Source organism: Equus asinus, chromosome 7 (genome assembly GCF_041296235.1).
Source record: "Equus asinus isolate D_3611 breed Donkey chromosome 7, EquAss-T2T_v2, whole genome shotgun sequence".
NCBI lineage: Eukaryota > Metazoa > Chordata > Mammalia > Perissodactyla > Equidae > Equus > Equus asinus.
The window spans coordinates 48,664,741-48,678,441 of record NC_091796.1 but is presented as its reverse complement, the minus strand read 5'-3'; the positions used below and the strand labels follow the sequence as shown (position 1 = coordinate 48,678,441).

The 13,701-nt window shown below is 45.7% G+C and overlaps 1 protein-coding gene across 2 annotated transcripts in view; it reads left to right on the top strand.

Annotated features, from left to right (window-relative positions):
* LAMA3 (laminin subunit alpha 3) overlaps nucleotides 1-13,701 on the top strand; it is a 255,342-nt gene that overhangs the window by 40,284 nt on the left and 201,357 nt on the right. The gene's annotated exons all lie outside the window — the stretch shown is intronic.

The window sequence follows — 13,701 nt, the reverse complement described above, 5'->3', positions numbered from 1 at the left end:
GGGGGACTCACGCTTGTGGCTAGAGATGCTTGTGAACAGTGTTTGTGAATGTACCTGACCTGGAATATTGTTAAACATAGACTAGTAGTATTATCATTATAACATGGAATATTATTACTACTTAGGGAAATTGTCATTGATGCTCCCACCCTTGCCTTCTCCCCCTTTCCAGACTTCCAGTGAGCTTAAGCTGCCGTATCTCCTCTAAGTGAGTAAAGTATCTATGAACATATTTACACTAAAGTTCTGGAAACTCAGTACTGATGTTACATCTTCACAGAATGTTTGCATTTAAAAAATTACTATCTTTGTCATGGAACTACTACTTCTAGGAATTTATTCTAAGGAAATTAATGAGATAAATGCTCAAAGGTTTGAGCAAGGCTATTCTCAGGAGCAGTGTTCCTAATAATGTAATGTGGGAAATAATCTTGTGTCCAATAAAAGGGGACTGATTCATTCAATGGACTGATTGGCAGCCATTAGAATGATGTCATAGAGGGGTCTTTGTTGACGTGACATATGTCCGTGCTGTATTGTGAAGAAACATATCAAATTTTGTGTAAGCTGCATGTATAGTATGGTATGATTACATTTTCTTTGTGTGTAAGCAAAGAAAAAAGTCAGGAAAGAGAGAATCTAAAATGCTGAGTTCTTTTCTCTGGATGGTGGGATTACTGATGATTTTTGCTTTCTTCTGTAAACCCCATTTACAGTGTAATTCAGATTAATGACTTTGGGTTATTACCTAGGTACAAATCTGGCTGCACAGCTTTCTAGCTGTGTGACACTGGACCTTCGAGTTAATGTCAGTTTCTTCATCTGAAATTTGGGGATGAATCTAGTACACCTTCATAGAGTTATGTGAGGAATTAATAAGGTAATACAGAAAAAACTCTTAGAATTATGCTTCACACACTAAGAACTCAATCCATGTTAGCTATTGCATCTGTATTTTTTTCAATGAGCATGTATTACTTTTAGCGCTAGAAAGACAATAAAACTAGTTGGGAAAATTTTTCCTATTGGGAAAAAAGAAGAGTTCAATATAGAGGACAAAAGAAACAATTATTCCTGGTGGGATTTTAGGTTTTGATGAAAAAGCTTAATTGGAGCTTTCCTGATGCTCTCCATCCCCCCAAGATAAGCTTCTGACTGCTTCATCCCAGAATGAGACGAGCCTGCTAGAGATCTTCAAATGCCAACAGAATCAGAAAAATGACCAGTAAATGGAAATTGATTTTTTTTAAAAGAGCCTATTTTATTCCTTAGCTAATCTTGAAAACTATTTTATATTTCTTCCCTTGTGAAACTTTCATGATTTCAGACATATTTTGACCTTAAATCATGGCAGTTTTTCCTATTACTATTAATGGCAAGCATTTATAAGGAAAAACTGAATTTCATGAATTCTTCACAATGTCCCAATGAGTGCTTGAGTTAAATATAATGTCTCAGGGGAGTCCTCGGGCCCTGGCGCCTCCTCTGCTCTGCCCTCTGTCCTCCAGGGCATCTCCCTCAGCCCCCACAGAGCCTCTGCTCCTACTTATGCCTGTGACCCTGGAGCCTTGGTACGCTGCCAGACTATCTCCCTTTACTCTTTTCTTCCCAAGGCCTCTTCTTTCCTTAGTCCCATTTCTATGACTCTCTTCTCTCTTGCCTTTTCATTTTCCATTCTTCCATTGCATTTCCTTTCTTTAGGGAAAAACCAAAACCAAACCAAATCATCACCTTTTCTTGTGATCGCTGCCAGCCTTCAGGAGGGGCACTGTGCGTGTCCCTGGCCGCTCCTCCCAGCCCCAGAGCAGTGGCCCACTGAGCCATTTCGGCCGGTCAGGGCTCCTCAAGGAGGCTGGGCTCCACAGGACCCTGCTTGCTGCCTGGCTACAGCTATACGCATAGGCCCTGCCCCAAACGCCTCACAATGCAGGCAGTGTGGGCATCCTGCCTCCCCAGGACTCTGCTGCACCCTCCAGACTGGAGGGGTCAGGCTCATTTCCCCATGCCCCACCTGACAGCTCCTGTCTCTTTTCCACACATGGTGTCTTTGGGCTGTGCAGCCTGCAGAGAAGGCTGCTTCGTGCTCCTTGTCTCTCTCTAATCCAAGAGCAAGTTCCTGTGCTATTTGCACTCCGCTCTTTAACTCTCAAACCAGTAGTGTAAACATTCTACAGCTTAGGAATTCCTGATTCAGTACATCATACGTGACACACTCTGATCCATTTGTTTCAAGCGCCCTGAGCAATAAGATTGTATGTTTACCTTTATAGTTTCTCAACATCCCAGAATAGCCAGAATGGAACATTTGGTCCCTGCCCCTGCCTCTAACAATTGTCCTAGCTCAGCAGACTCTGACCATCCCCTTCCCTGCCTGTTACAAGCGTGCACTGTCCCAGGAGCTCCCTGCAAGATGGAGGGGGCCCACCAGGCCAGGGAGCCTGGGAACTGGGACATGTCATACTCTTTCTGCTTCAGGATCTCAATCGCCAGATCCAGGGGGACACAGCAGCATGAATTCAGCCTGGTGTCTCTATCAGAGGTGCAGACCGGCAGAGCAGTGGGGCAGTTAGTGTCAGGGTGAGAGAGCAGGGCCCAGGGCCTGGCAAGGTGAGGTAGAGTGCACGAAAGCAGAACCCAGCCTCCTTAGCGGGAGAGAGGTGAGGGCAGCGACACTGGATGCAAGGGCAGCTGTTTTACACATACCTGTGTTTCAGGGCAAGGGCATCGCCCCTGCTCTGCTCAGGCCTGGGCAGGGCTGGACCTGAAAGTGCCTAGTGTTTAAGACAGGTGGGTCTGCCACCTTGCTGGGCTGCCCTGGCTTGCCCCCGTTAATAGGTTGCTATGACTTTCACACACACCCCTGTTAAACTCATTTCATTACTCTCCCAGCCAGCCATCCACTCGTCCTGGACACAGCTCTCCTTCCTTCATTCTTTCGCCCATTTCTTCCAGTCCACGTGCTGCCGGCCCCCCTACTCTCCCCAAGGCTACACAAACCACCACCCAACCCAAGGATGGCTTCACGTTAAGATTCCGGAAGCCCTGCTTAGACCAGTGTTCCTCAAACTGTCTGTGAGTAGCACTGCTCTAGACCACGTACCATAGCTTTTCTTCAGAGTTATTGATGGCCATTGTGTTGCATTCCGAAAAGTCTGCCTGTCCTTTCTGTGACCTCAGGTCTCTTCTCTGGCTCAGATTTGGTTGTGCAGTTCAAGATACATTTGTTAATTATTTAAGACTGTAGCCCCAAGCCTCCTCGTGACCCAGATAGTCTCCCTCCCTCCCCCATCCACTCTCCGCCCTGCTCAGTGCCCAAAGCAACTGACCTTCGGGGGCAGCATCTACGGGCTCCCCTGCCCTCTGGCTTCTGGCAGGGTTTGACCAGTGGGAGGTGCATGCAGGTGCTCAGCTCAGAGGGTGGGAGGAGAGCAAGATTGGGGCATCTCTTCTCCCCGTAAGTTACAGTATCTCAGTTCTTCTGACAAGGGTCTCAGCTCCTGGCAGGCAGCTTTCTCCTACAGCTATAGGTGTGTTCCGGCTCCAGTTTCTGCTTCCTCTCCTCGCCCTTCAGGTCCAGGGTGGGAAACGCTCTCAGATGGTCTTGGCTCTGAGGTGCATCACCATCATGAGAAGTCTTCCCTCACCCTGCCCACTCCTTTGTACACAGCTGCTTTGTTAAACTCCCCTCAATTACTTCATTTTAGTTGGTCATCTGTCTTCCGCTGGGGCTCTGAATGACACCTGCACTCATGCTTTTCAACTGGTTGAAATTTACCAAAATCCCCAGTTGTCTGCTCTGAAAGAATGAAAGGAAATTATTAAGGAGGCGACTAATAGAAGTTCTTAAAAAGTACATATAATGTGAGTGTGTGTGTGTGTGTGTGTGTTGAGAGAGAGAGAAAGAGTGGGAGAGAGGGAGAGGAAGAGAGAGAGCTCAATTGAATTATGACTATGAAGTAAGGAACAGTATTCTGTTCCTTTCTATATCCCCAATACCTAGGAAAATAGCTGGTGCGTAGAAATAATTTAGTAAATGTATGTTTAATGCATGAATGAATGAGGATACAAAGAGTTCCTTGCTTATATATGCCCACTTTACATACGTCCCTCACACACCAAAAACCATACATATGCAATAGATAGTAAAATATCACTGCAACTTGGAAGATATTGAAGACGTAATGAAGAAGTTGGACTTTTGGTCATTTATATTTAGAATATTAATCTAAACATTTAGAAAAATAGGTGATAGGAAGAAGGTATGGTGGTCTTTTCCGTATGGTAGATAAGCTCATAAGTCTTAAAAAGTTCTTCAACATCTGCTTCCCAAGATGAATAACTTAGAATTTAAAAACCTAAGTTTATGGCAGCTATAACATGAGTTTAATGCTAACATACTTTGCTGGAAACTATTCGAAGCACCTTTCAAGTATTGACTCATTTAATCCTCACTACAACCTTGTAAGATAGGTCCCCATTTTCTCAAAGAGGAAACAAGCTCAGAGATGTTGCTTTGTAGCCTTCCAGTATTACATAAGCTATGACTAATGGTCACAGGTGAGCATGGGGTGGACAAAGGATTCCTAACCAGGCTGTCTGGCTGCAGAGCCTGCCTTCGATACCGTGCCATGATAGTACACACGATGCTCCTTTTCCTTTTGCACTCCGGCTCTGTGAAACTCTTATGGCCCATGTGGGTATCTGGCTTATAACTGCTACCTCTCTCTCAGTATCTTGTCCATCATCTTCCACAGTATTCCCCTGTGAAGGTCCATTTGGGAAATCTCTTTAGTCCCCCAAATAGTTGTGCTTCTTTTTGGCATTAAAAAACTAAACTAAACAAAAATGTGAACACTGGGATCCTGTTTCCCTCTTTATGTTGGCTACTAGATGCAACTTATGGCTCTATCTTGCAAGTGTCTGGAGCTTCCTGGCCTGCATTTTGTGTGCAAACTTCACTAGGGGCTCAACATTTCATCCTTACCTACAAATTTTCCTTTTATTCCATTTTGTGCCTTGGTAATTTCATATTGCTGTTGTATTTACATTCTTTAGGATTTAGGGCCCTAAATCCCTCCCTACCCTTTTTTTCTTACACAAAATAGGAAGTAAATGAATACAAGCAACATTTTGATGAAACAGTAAAATATAATTACTATTTTCATTCCAGCCATATGTATTGTTGCCACTTAGAATAAACTCTCAAGATATATTTTACCTTACTTTATGACTATCCTAAGCCTGAAAAATTTGTATATTCGTATAAAATGTTAAATGGTAAAGTGTTAAATGATATTTCTGAGTCATTTCAAGAAGTATAATAGAATTCTCTAGAAAACACTCAAGCTGTGTAGCTGGCTATGGCTCAGTTTTTACTTTTGCTTTCTTCTGAGTGGTTTGTCACAGAGAAGCTCAACATAAAGCAGAATGACTAAGCATCAAAGGCCGTCTAAAGTGGATGCTAGGTTATAATTTTCTTTTTATGATACATAATGGACAAAGAACCTATTTCTACTCAGCTGTTTCCTTTTAGAACTGATTCAATATGTTTTTTGCTAGAGCAAATATATCCTTTAATTATAAGACCTCATTACCTATTGTACTATTTCATTCTCTCATTTTTTTTTCTACTCCTAAATGTTTCCAGTGGCAGTAGGATAATAATATGTGTGTTGATAGCTGAGAGTGGATTTGTTTTTAAATATATAGGGATTCATTCATTCATGCTTATGAATCCTAAGCATTCATATCATGACTCATAATATCTCGAGGCATTCTTTCAAAAGACCCCTTCCCACCCACATTGTACCTCTTCCTAGACATTATTTCTCCTCCTGTTAAAAGTTATTGCTCACTTTGGAGAACAATCGGAGTTTAGTAAAGCATGGTCTCTGCTGAAATTTCTTGCTCAACTACTGTTCTATCGAAGATAGACTTGCACCAATAGATTGTAATCTGGCTACTGAAAGATATTTATTTTGTCCCCCAAGCTGATCTGTGTTCGTGACATGGAGATAACATACAGTACACTGCGGGAAAAACAGGGCCAGCTTTCTATAGAGATGGTTCGGCAGCTGTGGGCATGCTGTATTTTCAGGATGTGGAGCAGGCTGTTCACCAACCTCTGGAATTCCTTTAGCTGGGCATAAAGCTCTTAAAAGGCTGACATGTTTGGGAGAAGCAAAATACTGCGTTAAAATTCACTTGAGACCAGGTTTCCATAGGAGAAATAGCAGCACCAGAAATGTACTTCTGATGGAAAAAAGGATAGATATTATAGGCTGGACTAGTGTTTCTCAAACTTAAATGACCGTCTGAATCATCCATTCAAATGGTGATTCTGACTCAGAAGGTTGCAGATGTGCTCATAGATTCTGCATTTCTAAGATGCTCCCCACTGATGCCACAGTTGCTGGCCTGTGGACCACACTCTGAGCAGAAGAGACTAGAAGGATTCCCTGCTCATCAGCAGACCTCACTGGGAAGTGGAGAGCAAGGCAAAGGCTGAGCCAGAAGCAGGGTGGGCAGTGGAGAAGAAGCGAGAACCCTGGTGAAGAAGATAAGGTTCAAGAGGAGTGAGCACAGCCTCCCAAACGGCCTTGAGAGTGACAGTGGACACTATGCTAGGGACACACAGACCCAGAGGTGGGAGCAAAATGTCTTCACAGCCAGATAACTCTTTATATCTCCTGTTTCTGGCTTTCTTGAGCATGGTATACACAGAGGCCGGAAAATCAAGCTGTGCAGCAACTTCTGGCACTGGCAGCACCACTCAGGGAGGAAAGACTCTTTGAAGAATGTACCAGACTCCCCCACTTTGGCCCTGTCTGGCCCTGAAGCCATCTGCAACAGCAGCATAGCTAGTAAAAGCCCCGGCTTTGGAATCAGAAAGATACGGCCTTGAGTCCTTTCTATTACCACTCACTGTGTGATGATAATGTTCCGCATCTTCTACAAACTTTGGTTTCTGCATCAACGAAGTAGAGATAATGTTAATACCAGTATATAGGGTTATTGTAAAGGGTACAGAAACATATAAGCTTTAGTTCCTGGCACATCCTAAATTGTCGACAAACGCTAGTTTTCTTCCTCCTCCTCCTTCTCATCATTATTGTAAGAATTCCACTTGCCTAGTCTTCCTGCAGGTACCACCTTTTACTTGCTACTGCAACCACCTGCTCAGTTTTCCTATTTCCTTACCCTGCATTTCCTCGAGCTCGGGGCACTAATCCCAGCAGGTAGAATTTCAAGTTCTGGAACTGAGCCACAGCCCAGGGAGCAAAGCAGAGGAGCCTTGGGTTTCTAGCTCAGCTCAGGGCTGGCCTTGAGCCGTGGGGTGTCCCGCTGCCATCAGGTCCCTGCATCATACCACAGCAGCTGGGTCCTCTCCACCCCTCTTCTCCTTCCCTGGCATTTGTCAGAATCTCTTTCTGTATATTCATATAGAATTCTGGGATTTCACATTCTTCTTGGAGAGAAAATGCGTGAATAAAGAATTAGGATACACTCTGATAAGTGTAACCACCGTGGAGGGAGGTATTATCTCTGCTTGGGATGTTTCGAGAAGGTTTTGCAAGGAAGCAGCTTTTCCATTAGTCTTTCAAAGACAAATAAGAGTTTCTTGGGCCAATACTTGGCCTTGGTCATAGCATGACCAACTGTCCTAGTTTGCCCAACACTAAGGGGTTTTCTGGGATGCTGGATTTTCATTAATAAAACCAGAGAAACCAGAATGGTTGGTCACCCCTGCAATTCCATCATGATGATCTGTTTGGGTCTTAGAGTCGTGTTTTCTTTTACCAGTTATCCAAGAGCCGGTGGTCTGAGGCTGGGACCTGGATATCAAATTCTAGAACATGTGGCCACTTCCTGCCAGAGCAGTGCTGGCTCTCAGAGTCTCTACTCTTTTGTCCTACTCCTTGATGTTGAGACCTGTCTGATTACCTGTTTCCCCTGGGTGAGCCTGTCTTTAGGTCAGTGTTTCTCAAAGTCAGACCTTCAGTCCCTGTACTAAGAAGGGGGACCCAAGCTTGGGGCTTAATGCCATGTTGAAATTCTTAGTAATTTTATGTTTGAATTTGTGTTTTGTAAGCGAAGTCCAGTGGGACAAAGGACGATGTGCCTCCCCAGACAGGTTCTCGGCCACCTGCTCACCCAACCCCTTGGGGGGAACCTTTATCCCTCTAATCCTCCTCCTCCTTGTCACCACCCTGCCACCCTTTGCCCCTGGCTGGGGTCTGGGAGCAGGTACAGGGAAGGCTGGCTGCATGCACACCGTGCAGAGGAGGGGCATGGCAGCCCATTTCTGTCCCAAGCTAGCAGAGTGATGGGCAACTTGACAGAGAGGAATCTCTTGTCCATGCTGCATCCAAGTACCAATCACATTCCAGCGAAGAGGTTCCAATCCCTTGGGGGTCATCCCTCTGTAGGGTTGGGGTGGTAGGTCCCTGGGAAGGGGAGCTTGACCTTCTTGCCCTTGGCCAAGGCATGGTGTGTTATGTCAACCCAGCAACTGTCAGGAGGGGGATCGTGGCATGTACACAGCCAGTGGCAGAGTGGGGTCCCTGGCACGTGTGAGGGTCTGGATTCACCCTTGCCCAAGGGAGGGCAATATTAGATAACAAATAAAAAAATACCATGATAAGCAAAGAGAGAAACTGTGGAAGAAAGGAAGAAGTATATTTTAATAGCTTTAAAGACATTTTTTTTCCTGCCTTTAAACAAGGGCCCCTGTGTTTTCATTTTTCTCTGAGCTCTACAAATATGTAGCTGGCCCTGGTTCTAGGCCTCACTGCAGACCTGAATTAGAATGTCTCATTCTAATTCTAATTAGACCTGAATTAGAATACTGAATTAGAATGTCTCAATTGTAGCCTGAGAATCTGTATTGTAACATACTCCCCAGGTGCTTCTGATGCACATTTAAGTTTGAGAGCATCATTTTGCTCTCTTACTTGGCTGAATGTCCAGAACTGGGCACATGATCTCTCAGCCACAGTTGTCCTCTAAGGTCAGCATGGCCAGAGTGAACGAAAGAAGAAACAACTCAACACCTCTGAAATCTCAACTTCTACCGCCATTGATTTCCCACTTAGCAGGGACAGTGGGGCCAAATTGCTATGAAATGGGGTCCTCTAAGCTTCAGCACGTCTGCTTTTTTAACTTGCCAGGATTTCTAGTTCTTCTTCCATCTCAAGGTAGGGCTGTACTCACCTGTCTCTTTGAAGGAAAGCTTGGCCATGGGACCTGCTTTGGTGCATGATGCACCACATTCTCTTCCTACCTCAGTGATGTTCCGGATAGTAGGGGCTTCATTGTCTGTGTCTCCAGTGGTTTGTGAGGAGGATCTGGAGCAGAGCCCACCCTCAGTAGACATGTAACATGGGTGAGATACAGATAAACTTATTTTTTTAAGTCACTGTGATTTTCATGTTGATTGTTGCAACCAACCTATCGTGATGACACAGGCTCCACTCTAATGAGAGTGACTCTAACCATCCTCAGGTCCTTAGTTGTAGAACAAAAGTCAGATGCATAGAACTTCCTGCATTGACGGAGGGGAAAAGAGCAAGGATTCCCTTTGAGAACTTCCTAAACAGAAACTTGGGTTCTTCTGACTGAACTATGGTAATGAGATAGCCCCCCGTGGCCATCCCCAGATCTTTGTGCCCCTGAACCAGAAATTTCAAGAGGTGACTAGTCCTGGGCTTGGCTTGTGGAAAGGTCTTGCCAGCCTGCAAAGAACATCAAAGAAGGAAGTAGCCAGAAGTTATAAGGTCATGGAGGTATGAAGCAGGACCTGGGATCTGAGTAGCCAGCAGGAGCAGGATCAAGCCATCCAAATGGACATTTTCAAGCTCAGAAAGTTCTCCCAAATTTGGGGTGGATTTATTCCTTGGACACCATAAGTTGAATTGCAGTTCAAGTGGAAGTGGTCCTCTCTCTTTGCAAGTCAGGCCATTAATGTACCTACGACTTTTAGTCAGTAGGAAGAAGTTTAAAAAAATTTCAATTACTGGCTGTTGGAACCACAAGAAGAAAGTGATTGCTTCTAGGGTGCATGCGCTCCTTGTGTTTGCATTTATGAGGCTCCTGCTGGTCATGCCATCTCCCCCACTCTAAGTACACAAGGTGGCTTCTGCTGCTGGCCTGGAACCAGGAGAAGGTGCTGATGCACATTGCAAATGGCTCCCTTGGATTTTTACCAAGTCACTTGACCAAAACAGGTGGCAGTATATTATTTTGTGATTACTAAAGGCTGATGCTCCATTTAATTTTATGCTGTTATATCTCCTTAGGAAGCAGTTGTTAGAGAATTTTAGAGATGTGGTCCCCACTTCAGGGAGATGAGCTAATCCTTCTTCTCAGCTCATCACATGTTATGCATTACACCCCGCTCTAGTTTTACTATTCTATTTCCCTTTCATTCTCAATCCCCACTCCTGTTCCCTCCCCCTTCATAAGCATCTGTTGTAACATCTTTGCTACTTAAGCTGAAACACCCCTGAGTCCTTGAGGAGTGCTCACTTCCACCTACTGACCCTTACCTGTTCCAGGCTCTGTGCCAAGTGCTCTCCAAGCATCGACTCTTTCATTCTTTATACCCAGCCTCCGTGGTGCATGGTCACTGATGTTTCCTTCCATGTGGAGGAGGCTCCACCTGGGTAGCACTGCAGGCCTCTCTCTGTCCCCTCTTCTTCTGGCTGGTGAGCGTGGAATCAAGAATTGGGCATGCGTAGCTCTGCCCATCCCCTGAAAGCAGGTGTCCAGAGGCATGCACTCTTCCCTGCTTCTCCCGCCAGAGCCGTGGGGACTGCCCACCACAGGACAGCTCATCCAGGGTTAACCAGCAGCAGACACAACCTGCCTTCTCCAGTATCAGCTTCACCAGAAAAAAAGGTGACATTTTGTCCCCATCTCCCTTGCTCCTTTGTCTTATTTCTCAGTTGGTTCTGAACCAGATACGGAAGAAGGCTGCTTTTTATTGGGCCCTTTCAAAGACTCCAACATTAAGTACTATTACTATTTATTTTTACAGATGAGGGTACCAAGGCACACAGAGGTGAAGGGAATCTCCCAGATTGTGCCACTCAGAAACTGGACATTGTGGCCCCAGGTCCTATCCTCTCACCCTCATGATACACTGCTCATAAAATATGAAATGTTTTATGTGAATATATATGTGTGTGTGTGTGCTTATGTATCTGTATGAATGAGTGTGTATATATATGTAATTTATATAAATGTGATATAACATCTAGTTTGATGTCTTCTGTATTCATGTAATTTATGTTACAAAGCTTCATCGATATTGTATGTGTATCCATTTCCTTGCTTCTGACTGCTACAGGGTTGGTATTTGTATGGTCGTTAGTGAGATAATCTTTCTCATTGACTGACTTACTGGAATATTGCCTGGGGGGGAGTCACATATAGGTATAAATGAGGTGTGCACCAAAAGTTACGTCAGATATTTAGAACTCATATTGTATTTTTTCTCAGGAAAATGTTATAAATAAGAACCTCCTAAGCTATGCCTTAAAAATCCATATAGTCCCTTGTGTAGCTATAATAGCTGTAATATTTCACATTTGCAAAATAGGATGGTATAAACATTATGGTATAATCCCCCCTCTCCGTGTAGCTTTTGAGGTAAGGGGAGAAAAGGCACCCTGGACTGGGGAAAGGCTTAAGGAAAGAAGACCAGGGAGTAAGAGATTGGGGAAGGGGGCAGAGATGGGTCCATGGGAAGTGAGAGGGGGCAGGTCATTGTGTAGGTTGGGGGTGTGGAACTTTGGGGCTCCACCCACTTCCGGCCCCAGACTTTCCTTTCCAGAATGCCTAGCTGCTTACCCCATCCACTGTCTTAAGACCCAGACCTCGTTCCCTGTGGGGTGGCGAGATTGTTTTTAGTGGGATGCTTCCTGCTGGCATGGAAGGTGTTTTCCCCCATCAGGCCCCTTCTCTGCCAGCAGGCAGAGTGGGAGTATGCTGTGCTCCACCTGCCAGGTGTGCCTGGAGCTGATTAGCTTGGAGCCGCTGGCTTCAGTTTCCCAGTTTAACCCACACCTGCTGTGGTAGACCTGTCTGGCCATCCTGCTTACTTCCCTGGCTCTTGTTCCACTTCATGTCCCCTCTGGGGCAGGCTTGAACTTTGCCCTAGTTCCAACAGTGTCTTGCTCAGAGCTGGGTTTCAGGAAACTGAGGCTTGGAGAAGTTCAGCTCGCTCACCCAAGGTCACCTGACTCCTGGCTGATGCTGAGCTGGCACAGAACCCTCCTGATGCCTGTCAGGTGGGCAGCCACTCCACACTTTCCACTGCCTTGCCACCTGCCCTCACCCCATCGCGCTCTAACCCTTCACACCCAGGCCTCCCCGACCCTGTGGCATCACTGTTTTCCACACGTTTGTCCTGCTGTGAAGGTGCCTGCTAGACGTCCTTGCTGGAGCCTAAGTGGGAGCATTTGGGACACAAGAGGCTATCTCATGTCTAGATCCAAGAGTTCGGCTGGGGATAGGCCTTCCCATCACAGTGACAGTGACTTTGAGCTGTCCTATTTCATGCCAAGTAAGTGCAATCCTCGTGTTTTGGCTGACTCCCAGCATCGCCCTCATCCAGGAAAAGTGTGGGCCCTGCCCTGGCCGACAGCTACGTGTAGCTGGAGTGTTCCTGTTGCACTTCTTGAGTGGGCAGGATAATCAAGCACACATCCTCTGTTCACAAGGCCATGTGCACTCTAGACATGAATATTTATTTAATTACTCCTGTAATGAGTGTTTTAAAGGCAAAGCACAGTGCTCCAGGAAGCATAAAATACAGACAACTAACCAGGGAGAGTGAAGGCTAAGTTGAGGCCTACAGGTTAAATAGGAGTTAGCAGACTCCAGGGGCTTGGATTAGGCTGCAGTTGGGTCATATTGAGCTGAGGTGGATGCAAGGTATCTCAAGTGGAGATTAAGTGGAAGTATGGGTCTGAGGTTGATGTGAGAATTCTGCGCTGGAGATATAAATTGGGAGTTTGGAGGTAAGATAGAAATAGAGTATGGCATGAGGCAAGAAAAGGCTGAGAGCTGAACTCTGGGTGAACAGGAGGAGACAGGGGAGTGAGTTAAAGGTGAGGCAGGGGTACAAGCAGCACACCACCTTTTGAAGATGTGTGGCTCTGCTGGGGAGAAGGCGGCAGAGTGGAACTAGAAGGAGGTTTGGATGGAAGGAGTGACATCTTCTCTTTAGGAAAGGTAAACGCTAATGGCCAGGCTCCACCAGAAGGCAGGAGGGGAGGGGGATCCTGAGCACAGATGGAGGGATTGGCTTTGACGGGAAGAGACTCCTCCCTCCATTGGTCCAGAGGGAAGAAGGAGAGGATGTGCAGATGCAAATGTGCTCATAGATTTGGGAAGGGAAGGGTTGAGAGTTCCTTTTTGGTAGTTCTGGTTTTACCAGTGAAAGAGAAGTCACCTTCGAGCGTGGAAGGAGCAGAGGTTGGGTATTGGGTGGGGTTTGAGGAGCATGGAGAATCAGGCTCAGAAAATAATCAGAAGCAAAGGATTCTGCACAGTTGGAACCATAGTCCCATCTGCAAGGACACAGCTACGGCTGAACACTGGTCCCTGCAGCTAGGGCAGATGACAGTGTCAGCACTGAGCCTGGACTCTGGACTCTGTATGCCCCTGCTGGGGTCAGCCACTATCCCCAGAAGC